Here is an 18,011-nt window from a genome sequence, read left to right as displayed (position 1 = left end):
ACGCCTGCATTGCCCAGACTGCGCCCCCAAATGGCGGCCCAACGCCGCCGACCCGCCCCCTCCCGCTCATGCGCAGTTCAGACCTGATCACCCGCTGTGCGAAAACGCACAGCAGCGATCAGGTCTGAATTAGCCCCTATGTGGACTGCAGGTGGGGCAGATATAACATGCGCAGAGAGAGTTAGATTTGGGTGGGGTGTGTTCAAACTGAAATCTAAATTTTTAAATTAAGCAGTCAGTATTTACCCTGCACAGAAACAAAATAGCCCACCCAAATCTAACTCTCTCTGCACATGTTGTATCTGCCCCACCTGCAGTGCACATGGTTTTGCCCATTAGCTAACAAATTTGCTACTGCGATCAGATCTGAATTAGGCCCAACATCCACAATATAGAGTCAGCCTTGATTACTTATTACTAAAGATGTGCGGCTGGCACTTTTCGTGTTTTGGTTTTTGTTCTAATTCCACTTTCGTGTTTTGGTCTTGGCTTGGTTTTGCCAAAACCACCATTTCGTGTTTTGGTTTTGGATCTGGATGATTTTGGAAAAAAACATAAAAACAGCTAAAATCATATCATTCGGCACAAACACCTGGCCTATCTAGGAGTGGCACTGCAGTTGCAGACAAGATGGCACTATTCAAAAACTAGTCCCCAAACAGCACATGATGCAAAGAAGAAAAAGAGGTGCACCGAGGCTGCTGTATGACTAAGCCAAGCGACACAGGTGTGCGGCACAAACACCTGGCACATCTAGGAGTGGCACTGCAGTGTCAGACAGGATGGCACTTTTCAAAAACTAGGCCCCAAACTAGTGATGAGCGGGTTCGGTTCCTCGGAATCCGAACCCCCCCGAACTTCAGCCTTTTTACACGCGCCCGAACGTCATCATCCCGCTGTCGGATTCTCGCGAGGCTCGGATTCTATCGCGAGACTCGGATTCTATATAAGGAGCCGCGCGTCGCCGCCATTTTCACACGTGCATTGAGATTGATAGGGAGAGGACGTGGCTGGCGTCCTCTCCGTTTATAGAGAAGAGAGTAGAGAGTTAGAGACACTATTTACTAATTTTGGGGAGCATATTAGGACTGGAGTACTACTACTTGCTGATAGTGTGACCAGTGACCATTGACCACCAGTTTAATTAATCCGTTCTCTGCCTGAAAAAAAACGATACACAGTGTGACACAGTCACATACCATATCTGTGCTCAGCCTCAGTGTGCTGCATCTTCATATGTAATACTGTATATCTGACTGTGCTGAGTGCTCACTGCTCACACAGCTTAATTGTGGGGGAGACTGGGGAGCAGTTAGAGCAGGAGTACATAAATAATATATTTTAAGTACAGTGCACACTTTTGCTGCCAGAGTGCCACACTGCCAGTGTGACTGACCAGTGACCACACTGACCACCAGTATATTGTGATTGTCTGCTTAGGACGGAGTACTACTTGCTGATAGTGTGACCAGTGACCACCACCAGTTTAATTAATCCGTTCTCTGCCTGAAAAAAAACGATACACAGTGTGACACAGTCACATACCATATCTGTGCTCAGCCCAGTGTGCTGCATCATATGTAATACTGTATATCATTATCTGACTGTGCTGAGTGCTCACTGCTCACACAGCTTAATTGTGGGGGAGACTGGGGAGCAGTTATAGCAGGAGTACATATTTTAAGTACAGTGCACACTTTTGCTGCCAGAGTGCCACTGCCAGTGTGACTGACCAGTGACCACTGACCACCAGTATATTGTGATTGTCTGCTGACCACCAGTATATTGTGATTGTCTGCCTGAAAAAGTTAAACACTCGTCGTGTGGTGTTTTTATAAATGCATTCTGCAGACAGTGTCCAGCAGGTCCGTCATTACATAATATATACCTGTCCGGCTGCAGTACTAGTGTGATATATATATATATTTTAATTTTATCTCATTATCATCCAGTCTATATTAGCAGCAGACACAGTACGGTAGTCCACGGCTGTAGCTACCTCTGTGTCGGCAGTCGCTCGTCCATCCATAATTGTATACCACCTACCCGTGGTTTTTTTTTTTCTATCTTCTTGATACTAGTAGCTTACTTTAGGAGTCTGCAGTGCTGACAGACAGTGTCCAGCAGGTCCGTCATTACATAATATATACCTGTCCGGCTGCAGTACTAGTGTGATATATATATATATTTTAATTTTATCTCATTATCATCCAGTCTATATTAGCAGCAGACACAGTACGGTAGTCCACGGCTGTAGCTACCTCTGTGTCGGCAGTCGCTCGTCATCCATAAGTATACTAGTATCCATCCATCTCCATTGTTTACCTGAGGTGCCTTTTAGTTGTGCCTATTAAAATATGGAGAACAAAAATGTTGAGGTTCCAAAAATAGGGAAAGATCAAGATCCACTTCCACCTCGTGCTGAAGCTGCTGCCACTAGTCATGGCCGAGACGATGAAATTCCATCAACGTCGTCTGCCAAGGCCGATGCCCAATGTCATAGTACAGAGCATGTAAAATCCAAAACACCAAATATCAGTAAAAAAAGGACTCCAAAATCTAAAATAAAATTGTCGGAGGAGAAGCGTAAACTTGCCAATATGCCATTTACCACACGGAGGGGCAAGGAACGGCTGAGGCCCTGGCCTATGTTCATGGCTAGTGGTTCAGCTTCACATGAGGATGGAAGCACTCAGCCTCTCGCTAGAAAAATGAAAAGACTCAAGCTGGCAAAAGCACAGCAAAGAACTGTGCGTTCTTCGAAATCCCAAATCCACAAGGAGAGTCCAATTGTGTCGGTTGCGATGCCTGACCTTCCCAACACTGGACGTGAAGAGCATGCGCCTTCCACCATTTGCATGCCCCTGCAAGTGCTGGAAGGAGCACCCGCAGTCCAGTTCCTGATAGTCAGATTGAAGATGTCAGTGTTGAAGTACACCAGGATGAGGAGGATATGGGTGTTGCTGGCGCTGGGGAGGAAATTGACAAGGAGGATTCTGATGGTGAGGTGGTTTGTTTAAGTCAGGCACCCGGGGAGACACCTGTTGTCCGTGGGAGGAATATGGCCATTGACATGCCTGGTGAAAATACCAAAAAAATCAGCTCTTCGGTGTGGAAGTATTTCAACAGAAATGCGGACAACATTTGTCAAGCCGTGTGTTGCCTTTGTCAAGCTGTAATAAGTAGGGGTAAGGACGTTAACCACCTCGGAACATCCTCCCTTATACGTCACCTGCAGCGCATTCATAATAAGTCAGTGACAAGTTCAAAAACTTTGGGCGACAGCGGAAGCAGTCCACTCACCAGTAAATCCCTTCCTCTTGTAACCAAGCTCACGCAAACCACCCCACCAACTCCCTCAGTGTCAATTTCCTCCTTCCCCAGGAATGCCAATAGTCCTGCAGGCCATGTCACTGGCAATTCTGACGAGTCCTCTCCTGCCTGGGATTCCTCCGATGCATCCTTGCGTGTAACGCCTACTGCTGCTGGCGCTGCTGTTGTTGCTGCTGGGAGTCGATGGTCATCCCAGAGGGGAAGTCGTAAGCCCACTTTTACTACTTCCACCAAGCAATTGACTGTCCAACAGTCCTTTGCGAGGAAGATGAAATATCACAGCAGTCATCCTGCTGCAAAGCGGATAACTGAGGCCTTGGCATCCTGGGTGGTGAGAAACGTGGTTCCGGTATCCATCATTACTGCAGAGCCAACTAGAGACTTGTTGGAGGTACTGTGTCCCCGGTACCAAATACCATCTAGGTTCCATTTCTCTAGGCAGGCGATACCGAAAATGTACACAGACCTCAGAAAAAGAGTCACCAGTGTCCTAAAAAATGCAGCTGTACCCAATGTCCACTTAACCACGGACATGTGGACAAGTGGAGCAGGGCAGGGTCAGGACTATATGACTGTGACAGCCCACTGGGTAGATGTATGGACTCCCGCCGCAAGAACAGCAGCGGCGGCACCAGTAGCAGCATCTCGCAAACGCCAACTCTTTCCTAGGCAGGCTACGCTTTGTATCACCGGTTTCCAGAATACGCACACAGCTGAAAACCTCTTACGGCAACTGAGGAAGATCATCGCGGAATGGCTTTTGCAGAAGAAGCTGGAGACATTGAAGGAGGAGCTAACACAGAGCGATTCCGCTAGGCATGTGGGACTTGTGGATGGAGCCCTTAATTCGCTTAACAAGGATTCACGGGTGGTCAATCTGTTAAAATCAGAGCACTACATTTTGGCCACCGTGCTCGATCCTAGATTTAAAACCTACCTTGGATCTCTCTTTCCGGCAGACACAAGTCTGCTGGGGTTCAAAGACCTGCTGGTGAGAAAATTGTCAAGTCAAGCGGAACGTGACCTGTCAACATATCCTCCTTCACATTCTCCCGCAACTGGGGGTGCGAGGAAAAGGCTCAGAATTCCGAGCCCACCCGCTGGCGGTGATGCAGGGCAGTCTGGAGCGACTGCTGATGCTGACATCTGGTCCGGACTGAAGGACCTGCCAACGATTACGGACATGTCGTCTACTGGCACTGCATATGATTCTCTCCCCATTGAAAGAATGGTGGAGGATTATATGAGTGACCGCATCCAAGTAGGCACGTCAGACAGTCCGTACTTATACTGGCAGGTAAAAGAGGCAATTTGGAGGCCCTTGCACAAACTGGCTTTATTCTACCTAAGTTGCCCTCCCACAAGTGTGTACTCCGAAAGAGTGTTTAGTGCCGCCGCTCACCTTGTCAGCAATCGGCGTACGAGGTTACTTCCAGAAAATGTGGAGAAGATGATGTTCATTAAAATGAATTATAATCAATTCCTCCGTGGAGACATTGACCAGCAGCAATTGCCTCCACAAAGTACACAGGGAGCTGAGATGGTGGATTCCAGTGGGGACGAATTGATAATCTGTGAGGAGGGGGATGTACACGGTGATATATCGGAGGATGATGATGAGGTGGACATCTTGCCTCTGTAGAGCCAGTTTGTGCAAGGAGAGATTAATTGCTTCTTTTTCGGTGGGGGTCCAAACCAACCCGTCATTTCAGTCACAGTCATGTGGCAGACCCTGTCACTGAAATGATGGGTTGGTTAAAGTGTGCATGTCCTGTTTATACAACATAAGGGTGGGTGGGAGGGCCCAAGGACAATTCCATCTTGCACCTCTTTTTTCTTTAATTTTTCTTTGCATCATGTGCTGTTTGGGGAGTATTTTTTTGAAGGGCCATCCTGCGTGACACTGCAGTGCCACTCCTAGATGGGCCAGGTGTTTGTGTCGGCCACTAGGGTCGCTTAGCTTACTCACACAGCTACCTCATTGCGCCTCTTTTTTTCTTTGCGTCATGTGCTGTTTGGGGGGTGTTTTTTGGAAGGGCCATCCTGCGTGACACTGCAGTGCCACTCCTAGATGGGCCAGGTGTTTGTGTCGGCCACTTGGGTCGTTGAGCTTAGTCACACAGCTACCTCATTGCGCCTCTTTTTTTCTTTGCATCATGTGCTGTTTGGGGAGTGTTTTTTGGAAGGGCCATCCTGCGTGACACTGCAGTGCCACTCCTAGATGGGCCAGGTGTTTGTGTCGGCCACTTGGGTCGTTGAGCTTAGTCACACAGCTACCTCATTGCGCCTCTTTTTTTCTTTGCGTCATGTGCTGTTTGGGGAGTGTTTTTTTGAAAGGGCCATCCTGCGTGACACTGCAGTGCCACTCCTAGATGGGCCAGGTGTTTGTGTCGGCCACTTGGGTCGCTTAGCTTAGTCATCCAGCGACCTCGGTGCAAATTTTAGGACTAAAAATAATATTGTGAGGTGTGAGGTGTTCAGAATAGACTGAAAATGAGTGGAAATTATGGTTTTTGAGGTTAATAATACTTTGGGATCAAAATGACCCCCAAATTCTATGATTTAAGCTGTTTTTTTAGGGTTTTTTGAAAAAAACACCCGAATCCAAAACACACCCGAATCCGACAAAAAAAATTCGGTGAGGTTTTGCCAAAACGCGTTCGAACCCAAAACACGGCCGCGGAACCGAACCCAAAACCAAAACACAAAACCCGAAAAATTTCAAGTGCACATCCCTACCCCAAACAGCACCTCATGCAAAGATGTAGAAGAGGTGCAATGAGGTAGCTGTATAACTAAGCCAAGTGACACAAACAATTCCCACCGGAATTATACGTCCAAATCACTGGAATTATACGTCCAAATCACTGGAATTAAATGGCAAAATCACAGGAATTATACGTCCAAATCACTGGAATTATATGTCCAAATCACTGGAATTATACGGCAAAATCACTGGAATTATACGGCAAAATCAATGGAATTATACGTCCAAATTACTGGAATTATACGTCCAAATCACTGGAATTAAATGGCAAAATCACTGGAATTAAATGGCAAAATCACTGGAATTATACGTCTAAATCACTGGAATTATACGTCCAAATCACTGGAATTAAATGGCAGTACCACTGGACATATACGGAAGTGTCAGACAGGATGGCACTTTAAAAAAATAGTCCCCAAACAGCACATGATGCAAAGAAGAAAAAGGGTGCACAGAGGTTGCTGTATGACTAAGCTAAACGACACAACCACCTGACCCATCTAGTAGTGTCACGCAGTGGCTGAATGTCAAGAGTGGGCCGCAATTGTTCGGTCCACTGACAGCATCTCCAGCACGCCCGTCATTTTTTAAAAATTCTGCAATTGCTGGACTTCTAACACAATACCCCAGGACTAATATAGCAGTACCCCATGACTCATACAGCAGTGTCAGAAAGGATGGCACTTTTCAAAAACTAGGCCCCAAACACCACCTCATGCAAAGATGTCGAAGAGGTGCAATGAGGTAGCTGTATGACTAAGCTAAGTGACACAAACAATTACCACTGGAATTATACATCCAAATCACTGGAATTAAATGGCAAAATCACTGGAATTAAATGGCAAAATCACTGGAATAATACGTCCAAATCACTGGAATTAAATGGCAAAATCACTGGAATTTTACGTCCAAATCACTGGAATTATACGTCCAAATCACTGGAATTAAATAGCAAAATCACTGGAATTATACATCCAAATCACTGGAATTAAACGGCAAAATCACTGGAATTATACGTCTAAATCACTGGAATTATACGTCCAAATCACTGGAATTATATATCCAAATCACTGGAATTAATGGCAAAATCACTGGAATTAAATGGCAAAATCTCGGTATCGCCTGCCTAGTGAAGTGGAATCTAGATGGGATTTGGTACCGGGGACACAATACCTCCATCAATTGTCTAAATCCCACTGCACTAATGGCGGATACCGGACGCACGTCTAACACCAACATAAGTGTCAAGGCCTCAGTTATGAGGGCTTCCATCGTCATGTGAAGCTGAACCACTAGTCATGAACATAGGCCAGGGCCTCAGCCGTTCCTTGCCACTCCGTATCGTAAATGGCATATTGGCAACTTTACGTTTCTCCTCAGACCATTTAAATTTATTTTTTTTGGGTCTTTTTACTGAACTTTGGCTTTTTGGATTTTACATGCCCTCTACTATCACATTGGGCATCGGGCTTAGCAGATGACGTTGATGGCATTTCATCATCTATGTCATGGCTAGTGGCAGCAGCTTCAGCACTAGGAGGAAGTGGTTCTTGATCTTTCCCTATTTTATGCTCCAAATTTTTGTTCTCCATTATTTTTCTTGAGTTATATAACACAATAAGCGGCACAGGAATGACTGATGGCCAGGACACTACCACTGGTCTGATGCAGCACAACACAGCAACACTGTAAGGGACTTGTTGTTGTTATTATTATTATTATACGGCAGCAGTGGACCTATAGCAGCAGCGTATACCACTGTGACTGCCTGGTCACTGGAATGACTGATGGCCAGGACACTACCACTGGTCTGATGCAGCACAACACAGCAACACTGAACTGATGAAGCACAACACAGCAGCAATGGACATATGGCAGCAAGAGGATACAAACAGTGTGACTGCCTGATCACTGGAATGACTGATGGCTGATGCACAGGACACTACGCTGAACTGATGCAGCACAATACACCACCACTGAACTGATGCAGCACAACACAGCAACAATGGACATATGGCAGCAAGAGGACACAAACACTGTGACTGGACAAATACAGCACAAGACACTACCACAGAGGACACTGAGGACGGAGACACGTCCTCTCTCTACACTCTCCAATGCCGGAGTGAAAATGGCGGGGACGCGCGGCTCCTTATATGGAATCCAAACCCCGCGAGAATCCAACAGCGGGATGATGACGTTTTGCCTCGTTCTGGTTTCCGAGTCAGGCAGGAAAACCGAGCCTGGCTCGGAACCGGACTCAAATGGTGAAGTTCAGTTCTGTTCGGTTATCTGAGAACCGAACCCGCTCATCTCTACTTATTACAAGACCTCTGATTAGATCTCCTAGTAACTATTTATTGACTGTCCTAATCCAAACTAAAACATGTATTCCTGATAATGAATCCTCTCATCCCCTCCTACTGTACCTCCCCACCCCACGTCCTTATTTGTGAATCAAGAAGGATGTAAAATCTGCTTGGTTTTGCTGTTCTTGTGTGGAGCCTGATTGTTTAGGAAAATAGAAAAAAAGGCTATTTTTGTATGTAGATACGGCCCACTATGGAACCGCTCTCCTCACTCCCTGTCTCTGTTTTCTATAACTCTCTCCCTCCAAAACATATTGCACTCTGAAATAAAAAATAACAAAGAGAAATAAAAGTTTTAAATGTGACAAGATCAACAACAGAAAAAATAAAGCACTACTGAAATCTCTAATTTTTGTTGCATGGTTGACAACATAATATAATTTGTTCCATGACATGGAGTGCGACTGGGGAGCTATCGGTCTCCTAAGATGACGTTATTATCATTATCTCTCAAGGCAGCGCATATATGTCATACAGGAAGTGGGATCACCAGGCCTTTTTGGACCTCTGCATCTGATGATACGGGCCGAAGTCCACAGGGAGGGAGCGTGGAGCTTGTCTGCTTCATCTGTGCTGGGTCCCACAATTTCTGATGGCAGCCCTGTCTGGATGTTCCTCTCAGTGGTTGACATGTGGGTCTCACCTCCATTCCAACCACCACTGTTGCTCAGTAAGAGAGGAGACATCTATAATGAGGAGTAGCAGTCTGGTTGTGTGACCTGCAATTTCTGCATCCCCAAACCAGAGGACACTGGAGTCCGTACAGCAGCGGCTGGCCTGATAGAGCAGGAAGATGAGATGTGACAGTCATGCCATCGAATGTCTGGGGTGTGATAGGGGTATCGGCGACCACTGGTGTTTATAAATTATAATAACTACTATATACAGGATACATAAAAAAAGATCAGGTTTCCAAAATGAAATTACAAAATATATGAATTTATTTAATAGTGATAATATATAAGTTTTAAAATTATAATTCAACGTATTGCTTCAGACCAGTGGCGTAAGTTCATCCCAGTTGCCCGGAGGCAAGTTCATCCCAGTTGCCCCCCCCCCCCCCCCTATATTTATTTATATATATATATATATATATATGCATGTATGTATGTGTGCATATATATGTGCGCGTGTCTTTTATTTTAAATTACACATTTCTTACCAGTCATACCCAGGATTAGCACCCCATGACCTGTTGCACTGACAGCAGACACTTTATTGATGGAGCTATTTGCTCCTGTACAGGATGCATGAGAATTGTAACTATGTAAATTTATGTGTAATTGTCAGAGAAGTAACTTCATATAGTGAAGAGATAGCGGCAGCTATCAATTAACTTAACTGAATGATGTCACAGAATGGGAGGAGAGGTGCCCCCTTCAGAGCAGGAGCCCGGCGGCAGATGACTCCATTGCCTCCCAGAGTTCTGCCTCTGCTTCAGACAGCGATTACAGTAAAATTTATGTATATAAAAAAAAATTCCTTCTTTAAAAAAAAACAAAAACCCTCAAGAGTCAGAGCTAAGTAAACAGTTAAAAAGTAGCTTAGCTTTGTAGAGGAGGTCAGTGAGGCATAGCCAACGCGTTTCGTCAATGAGACTTCATCAAGGGGACCCCCCTCAGCGGACAGCTGCAAATCCGTTCGCACCTCACTCACCATTGAATGATTTTTATACCGTGTGCAGTGTGTGCGCAGCCCAGGATTTACTCCTACAGTGCGATGAGAATGGGCTGATCAGGTCCGGAGCTGACGTCACATATCATCCCTGAAATCGCTTGGGAACGCCTGCGTTTTCTCTGACACTCCCAGTTACCACCCACAAATGGCTTCCCCCTGTCAATCAACATGTGAGTGGCTGTGCGATTGGATTTTTCGCACCAGCCGGTCGATGACCGGTGATGCCTGTTGTTGGCCGACACACGTGCGCATTGCGGTGCATACGCATGTGCAGTCTATTGCTGATCGCCTGCTGTGTGAAAACACAGCAGTAATCAGGTATGAATTACCCCCCATGTGCACTGCAGGTGGGGCAGATATAACATGTGCAGAGAGAGTTAGATTTGGGTGGGGGGTGTTCAAACTGAAATCTAAATTGCAGTGTAAAAATAAAGCAGCCAGTATTTACCCTGCACAGAAACAAAATAACCCGCCCAAATCTAAAGGTGCGTACACACGCACCAATACAGGCTAACGGCCGATACTGACTACATTGTGCCCGGAGGCATGTAGCCAGTATCGGCCCCGCCTCACACGCTATATTTTCTTGCGATGCCGATCCCGCGAGGACCGCGCATCGGCATCGCAATTACCTACACACGGTGCAATATGCACTAGGTTTCCGTGCAATATGGACTATATAGTCCATATCACACAGAAAATCGCACCGCTTGTATGCAGCTTTACTCTCTCTGCACATGTTACATCTGCCCCCCCTGCAGTGCACATGGTTTTGCCCATTAGAGAAAGATTTTGGTGCTGCGATCACGTCTGAATTATGCCCTTTGTCAGATGATCCATTGGCTATGCACGGTTTTTGTCATGCCTGTTTTTAAGAATACATAGAGCTGTAGTTATAGAGAGAGAAACGTTGAGCATAAGAATAAAGACTGATTAAATGACAAAAATGCCTTAAGAAAAGGGGATTTGAAAGCCCACATGGCTTCCAATTCTACTACACACGCGTGATGCTGCCTGCCAGGGGCCAGGTCACGCATGTCCACCAAGACTGGACTGGTGAAACACCTACGCTTACTGTACCAGACAATGTCACAGCTCTGTCACTCAGCTAGCACAGTGATATATACTTATTATCTCACGGCGATAGGTTTCCTGTCACTACTATAAGTGAAGATATTGCGGTGATCACAATAGGTGCACGCTGGACGTGAAAGTGAATGTTAGGCCACACAGAGAGTCTGTAACCAGGTTGTCAGTTTATTGGTATCACAGGTAACAGCGGTAATACAGGGGATAATAGAAAGAGCGGATTCGCTATAGAGGTCACCAGAAAGATTCCTGGTAGGCTGATGTGTCTGTGGGGCCTGTTTAGTGTGTTGTCATGTGGCTCCACATGACAGGCAGCCCACTGCACTCATTACACTATTATCATTATCACTATTATTATTATAATATTATTATATTATCACTATTATTCATTATTATCCTCATTCATTCTGGTATTCCATCTTTGCAGTACAGCAACTCTGCCATCCAGTGATATTACTGCCATTGCTACATGATATGTTATACCTCTTGTGCTGCCCATGTCTGGCCGCTTCTACAATATTTTACAGGGTCACTTTTAGTTCCCAATCTGCTGGTCTGCAGCAAAAGACGCATACCTTCCAACTATACCTTTTTTAGCAGGTACAGTACCCTTTTTTTATGGTCTGTACCGATTTTTGGCTTTCCAAACCCCCACTGAAAGTATAGGAAAAGGGGCGTGGCCACACGACAATTTACCGGTGACCACGCCCCTTTACCCGTGACCACGCCCCCTTTTCTAATTTGACCTGATTTTTACGTGTAAAATGTTGGAGGGTATGAAGACGCAAGAAAGGCTGCAAATGCGTACAATCAAACCCTATGAGGGGGATTCCATCCACTCAATACACCCCACCCCCTCATCAGACTGCACCCCCGATAGGGGTGCTTCCATAAATTTCACGGGCTGGTTGTCCATTCCAATCCGTCCCTGGATAATAGTGAAATCCAGTATTAAGATAGCGGTGGCTATTGCAGCGGTATATGGTCTCACCTATGGGAGCATCTGCACAGTTCTCTGACACTCTGCACCGTAAAGCAGTGCACATGCTCAGTAGCCTGGAGGTGACGTCATCAGGTCAGAGGTCTGGCCTCCCGGTGCCTCCGCGTCCTACTCATACTTACCGATATTCTGGCTGCTCTCTGCGGGAGAGAGCAGCCAGGTCGGCTCAGCGGGCGGGCAGGGGAGGCTGTGCAGGAGGGGGTGGCCGGAGGCTGGACAGGGGCGGAGCAGGGGTGGGGTGGGGCGGAGCAAGGGCGGGGTCACAGTGACACCTCCTTTAAGCCACGCCCCCCACTCTGTAATGCCGCGATCCCCGGCATTACACTGCAGGGGGCGTGGCTATGATGACGCGATTCAGCAAGAATCGCGTCATCGACTGCCCGGACCGCCCACTTTACACACTAAGTGGGCGGACGGGCAGGGGGGACCCCGCAAATCGGGAGACTTGCCTGCTCTCCCGGGGGGCCGGGAGGGTCACCCGATTTTCGGGAGCCTCCCGGCCATTCCGGGAGAGTAGGCAAATATGGTCCTACTGCTTGGATGTATGCCGGATACCAAGCTGGGGCGCAGTGCTGTCTAACACCCCCCTCGCTGTGGACTGTCTCTGGTTACATAAAAACACATAATTCCTTACTCAGATACAGTATTTGGCAAAGTCCATCTGTAACCAGAGAAGTGGGGTTATGCAGCAAATCACCACCATAAAACATATAAATATCTCAAACACGTTCCAGTCCACATCCTTCTGGGAACACACTCAGGAGCTGGGACGTCAGTCCCTTTTCATCATGTCTGTGATATTATCCTGGTTTGTTACAAAGGTGATGCGGACAGACTTCCTTTCCACTCTCTCGGATGAAGTAATGTCTGATCACTATGTGCTGTAGGACAGGTCTGCGTCTCTAGTGTCACTCTCTGCGTTGATTGTTTCATCCGGTCTCAGAAGACTTAACTCACATAAAGTCCTTTTTGTCACAAACGCTCAGCTGGTTTGAGGATGCAACCCGTACTTTAGGTATTGGCAGAGACCCAGTACAGAGGCGCGGAGTCTAACGTGCTGGTGGTGTTCACCAGGGACCCCCGCTAGGAGGTTTGGGCTTTGCTGCTCCCGACACACAGGTCGCAGCCCTCTGACTGGGGTCCCAAATACTGGGCTGATATACCCTGTAGCTGGAATAGTAATTTGCCGTGAGGTGTGGAACACGGAGATGATGGACACAGACGGGGTCGACACTCTACAGGTAGGTCAGGAACAGTAGCGGCTCTTGCCACGGGCAAGCAGGCTTTTTGCCCGGGGTGCCGCTACCCTGAGGGCGCCGCCGTGGCAAGAGCCGCTACAAATCCTCCCTCCCGGCTCCCTGCTCCCCGGCTGCAGCGAGCGCCATGTGTGCCCGCTGCAGCCGGCGTCCCTGACTAACGCTAGAGGTCAAAATTGACCCCTAGTGTCAGTGCGGCGCTGCTATGGGAGAGACGTCATGACGTATGTGGAAACTTTCGCACTGGGCGCCGCAAGGTGTAGAACCGGCCCTGGTCAGGAACAGATACTAGGGTGGCAGGAACCAGGAATGGAGCACAGGGAAGGGAAGCAGGAACCAGCCATGGGGCACAAGGAAGGCAAGAACCAGGATCCAATCAGGAATTGGATATACACCTGGATTATTTGTGATTTTCCATAGCTTCTCCCATTTTAGCTGCATCTCCATGGCGTGCTCCCACAAGGTGTCGTTTTCTGTACCAGGGCCGTAACTAGGCGTGTGCCGATGGTGCCTTGCCCACACCGCAAATGCACCGAGGGCGCACCATCTGGCAGCACACCTGCATGGCTGCTCTCTCCAGACTCCCATGTAGTGCACACACTCACTGCTGGCGGCGGCGCCGCCTGTGTCCCGGGTCCTTTACAGCAGCAGCGGCTGCGGTGGGTGATGGGAGACAGGTGGCGCCGTCTGCGGGAGACAGGCAGCGCCGTCAGCGGGGCTCAGGCAGCGCCGCCTGTCTCCCATCACCCACCGCAGCCACTGCTGCTGTAAAGGACCCGGGAGCTGGCGGCAGCGCTGTGATGAGTGCCTGTCTCTGCTAATTGGCCCAGCCCTGAACGCCGGCTCGATCCCCCTGTAATTAGAGAGAGACATGATGACATCAGACGTTTCTCTCCCGACTTACACAGAGACTCTCCCACACTGCCCTGCCCTACCGCTGCACAGCGAGCAAGGAGCTGATAGTTAGAGGAGGAGATCCTTGTTTTCCTCCTTCTGGTTAGTAAATTACGAAATTACGTTTTAGAAAGAGAAAAAATACATCCATTTGGATGTACAGTATCTGAAAGGTTATTTACAATTTCTTAAAAAACAATATATATAGTCACAGCGCTAAAAATGTTAAGCAGCTCCGTTCAAAAAATAGTAGTATGTAATAAATGAGAAATGGAGCGCTGAATGTCTAATCAACGTTAATATCTGTAAAATAACATTAGGTTAGAGAAACACTGTTTAACAGCACTTTTACATGCAGATGTGACGTGTGAGCCCAGAAGTGATCTGTTTTGTAGTGGGTTCCTTAGTTGTGCTGGCGGTCAGCAGGGCCATAACTACGTGTGTGCCAGGTGTGCCTGGCACACAGCGCAGTCGCCCTGAGGGTGCAACTGGCCGCATCCCAGTTCCAAGGGGACATTAGTCAGCGGCATTGTAATGAGTCAAACTAACTCGTTACAAGGTGCCTGAGCAAGGAGAGGAGCAGCAGCTCAGGGGTCAGTGGAGAAGGAGGAGGAGGGAGGGGGAGGAGGGAGCCGCAGGAGCAGACTGTAATTGGTGGCGGCGCCGCTACAACTGTTTCTCTCCTTCCACATAGGCGGGCCGCCGCTGTGAATGCTGGGATGAGGGAAGCGCATCCCAGCATTCACAGCAGCAGCGGCCAGCCGATGTGGAAGGAGAGGGACAGCTGCAGTGGCACCGCCACCAATTACAGTGTGATGCTGCGGCTCCTGAGTCCCCCTTACTCCTACTCCCCTGCCTGGGGTCCCCAGTGGGGACTGCCTGCACCGAGGAGCTGGACTGTCTGCCGTAATGTGTAAAAAGGGAGACTCTGTCTGCCGTAATGTGCAAAAGGTGGACTGTCTGCCGTAATGTGTAAAAAGGGGTACTGTCTGCCGTAATGTGTAAACAGGGGGACTGTCTGCCGTAATGTGTAAAAAGAGGAACTCTGTCTGCCGTAATGTGTAAAAAGGGGACTCTGTCTGCTGTAATGTGTAAAAAGGGGGGGCTGTCTGCCGTAATGTGTAAAAAGGGGTACGGTCTGCCGTAATGTGTAAAAAGGGGGACTGTCTGCACTGTCTGCCGTAATGTGTAAAAAGGGGACTCTGTCTGCCGTAATGTGTAAAAAGGGGACGCTGCCTGCCGTAATGTGTAAAAGGGGCTCTACCTGGTGTAGTGGCGCTACTGTGCGGCGTAATTTGAATAATGGAGACTACTGTACACCGTGATATGAATTGGTAATATTTTGTGGCCACACCCCTTCCCCATGAAGCCTCGCCTCTATATTTTTGGCACATGCCTGCGGCGCGCACTGCCCCTATTTTACATAGGGGGGGCGGGTGCCGATGCCGTTTCTTGCACACAGCGCTAAAATGTCTAGTTACGGCACTGCTCTGAACATCTCATTTTGGTGAAGGTCATTCTTGCAGCTGCACTGTGCATCTCTCACTTGAGGTGCCTGAGCCCTTAACCTATTGATATGTCCTATTAAGGTATCACAATGGGTGCACGGCCTATTAGGGTATCATAATGGGTACACATAGCGGAGGTGAAAGTGCCACACAGACAGTCCTTAACCAAATGCTGCAGTCTGCACATGTGCAGTAGCACATCAGGTCAAAGGTTGCACCTTATTGCAGGTGCTCTAACACTGATTGGTCATGGGTAATATGGCCCAGCATGCATTGGTTCTCTCAGAGACATCCAATCAGCTTGTAATGTCTTGGGCCATTTCATACATAATTGCTGTCAAAGGAGGAGAAAATGTGGATTTCTACTGGAGAAGAGGACGTGAATGGCAATGGGGGATGTAGGTTAGTATGTGGCAGTGGGAGTATGAGTGTGAGTGTGCTTTATTAAAGTTGTACTTACTTCGGTGTGTGTGCCGTGTTTATTGTAAGATTTCTTTTACACATGGTACTTTTAATGCCCCTCATGCTGGTACTTCCAAGTATTAGCATGCGGGGTAGGCATGCTGGGACCTGTAGTGCCACCTATAGAAAGACAATATTAAAGCTATCAACTTGGCATCGACCGCTAAGGGATGCCGAGGATAGCCCCGAGCTTCAGCCCTGGCATTGGGTGCCCTGGAAGGGGGGTACCCACTCCCGTAGGGTGTCCCAGCCAGGGCTGGCTAGTTGGGGGGGAGTAATGCTACAGCCGCCGGGACCATTGTAAACATATTCCCTGGCTGTGGCATTATCTCCTTGGCTAGTGAAGCCCAGTGTTGGTTTAAAAAATACAGGGGACCCCTACGTCTCCCCCCCCCCCCCCCCCCCCCCGTACTTTTTGAACCAGGACCTAGTTCTAGAGCCTGTTACTGGTTCTTTAAATACAATGCAACCTTACACATTTTTCCCCTGTGTTTTTTAGACCCAGGACTGGCTAAAAGAGCCCAGGGCTGGTTATGCTTAGGTGGAGGAGACCCTACGCAGTGTTCTTTTTATTTTTTACCTTTTTCTTAGACAGAGAAGCCTGCACAGATCTCGCTGATTCGTGCAGGGTTCATGTACAGGAGTGTTTGGCTGCCGGCAAACCCAGCAGCCAAATACGACTATGGGGGTCATTCTGACCCAATCGTACGCTGCAGTTATTCACAGCGCAGCGATCGGGTCGGAAGTGCGCATGCGCCAGTGTATGCCAGACGGGCGATGGCCTTCATTACCTAGCGATCGCCTCTGCCTGATTGACAGGCAGAGGCGGTCGCTGGGCGGGAGGGTTCGGCACGGCGGCGTTTGGCCGCCGTTTTCGGGGTGCGGCTGGACCGTGCGTATATGTATATGTAATCTACGTGTATTAAATCAACCTAGGTGGTGCTAGTGGGTCCCCTGTTCAGTGCTGGGGTTGCAGAAACCCCCCGCACAAGGGGGGTTTCTACAACACCTAAGGTGGGCTGTCAGCTGAGGAGACTGGTGGCACTTGATATGCCCCCCGGCTGTCGGGATCTTGGCGTTCAGCATACCGGACAGCTGGCATACCGACAACTAGTTTCCATCTTCGGGTGTCCACGACACCCCTGGAGGCAGAATAAATAGCGTAGTGTCACCGTGCCCACAGCGTAGCGAGCGCAGCAAGCCCGCAAGGGGTTCTTTTGCACTCACCCTATTCCGGTATACCGGCGGTCGGGATCCCGGCGCCGGTATGCTGGGCGCCGGGATCCCAAGCCCCGGCATACCGTAGTAGACCCGAAGAGACAGCTAAGAATACAGCCAGACCTGCTGGGAACAGAACAACCAGGTAGAGACAGACAAGAGGGTCTATCCCAGAATACTGGATTACACCAGGGAAATGCTCAGTAGAAAACTGAGCAGAGAGTCCAGTCAGGCCTATTTTGTGTCAGGCTGGACATAGGTGTTTCTATAATGGGGGAGAAAAAGGTCGCACAAGTCATTGGATAATAACAGAGAGGCCCCCTTAAGTTCCAATTGATATCTTGGTATGGATATTCTATAATGGGGGGTGCTACCTAGGCAAAAAATAGAATCATATACACGAGAGAAGAAAAAAGAATTGCCTTAAAGTGGTGCAAT

This window comes from Pseudophryne corroboree, chromosome 7, assembly GCF_028390025.1.
Source record: "Pseudophryne corroboree isolate aPseCor3 chromosome 7, aPseCor3.hap2, whole genome shotgun sequence".
NCBI classification, from domain to species: Eukaryota; Metazoa; Chordata; class Amphibia; order Anura; family Myobatrachidae; genus Pseudophryne; species Pseudophryne corroboree.
This window is presented reverse-complemented; position numbering follows the sequence as displayed.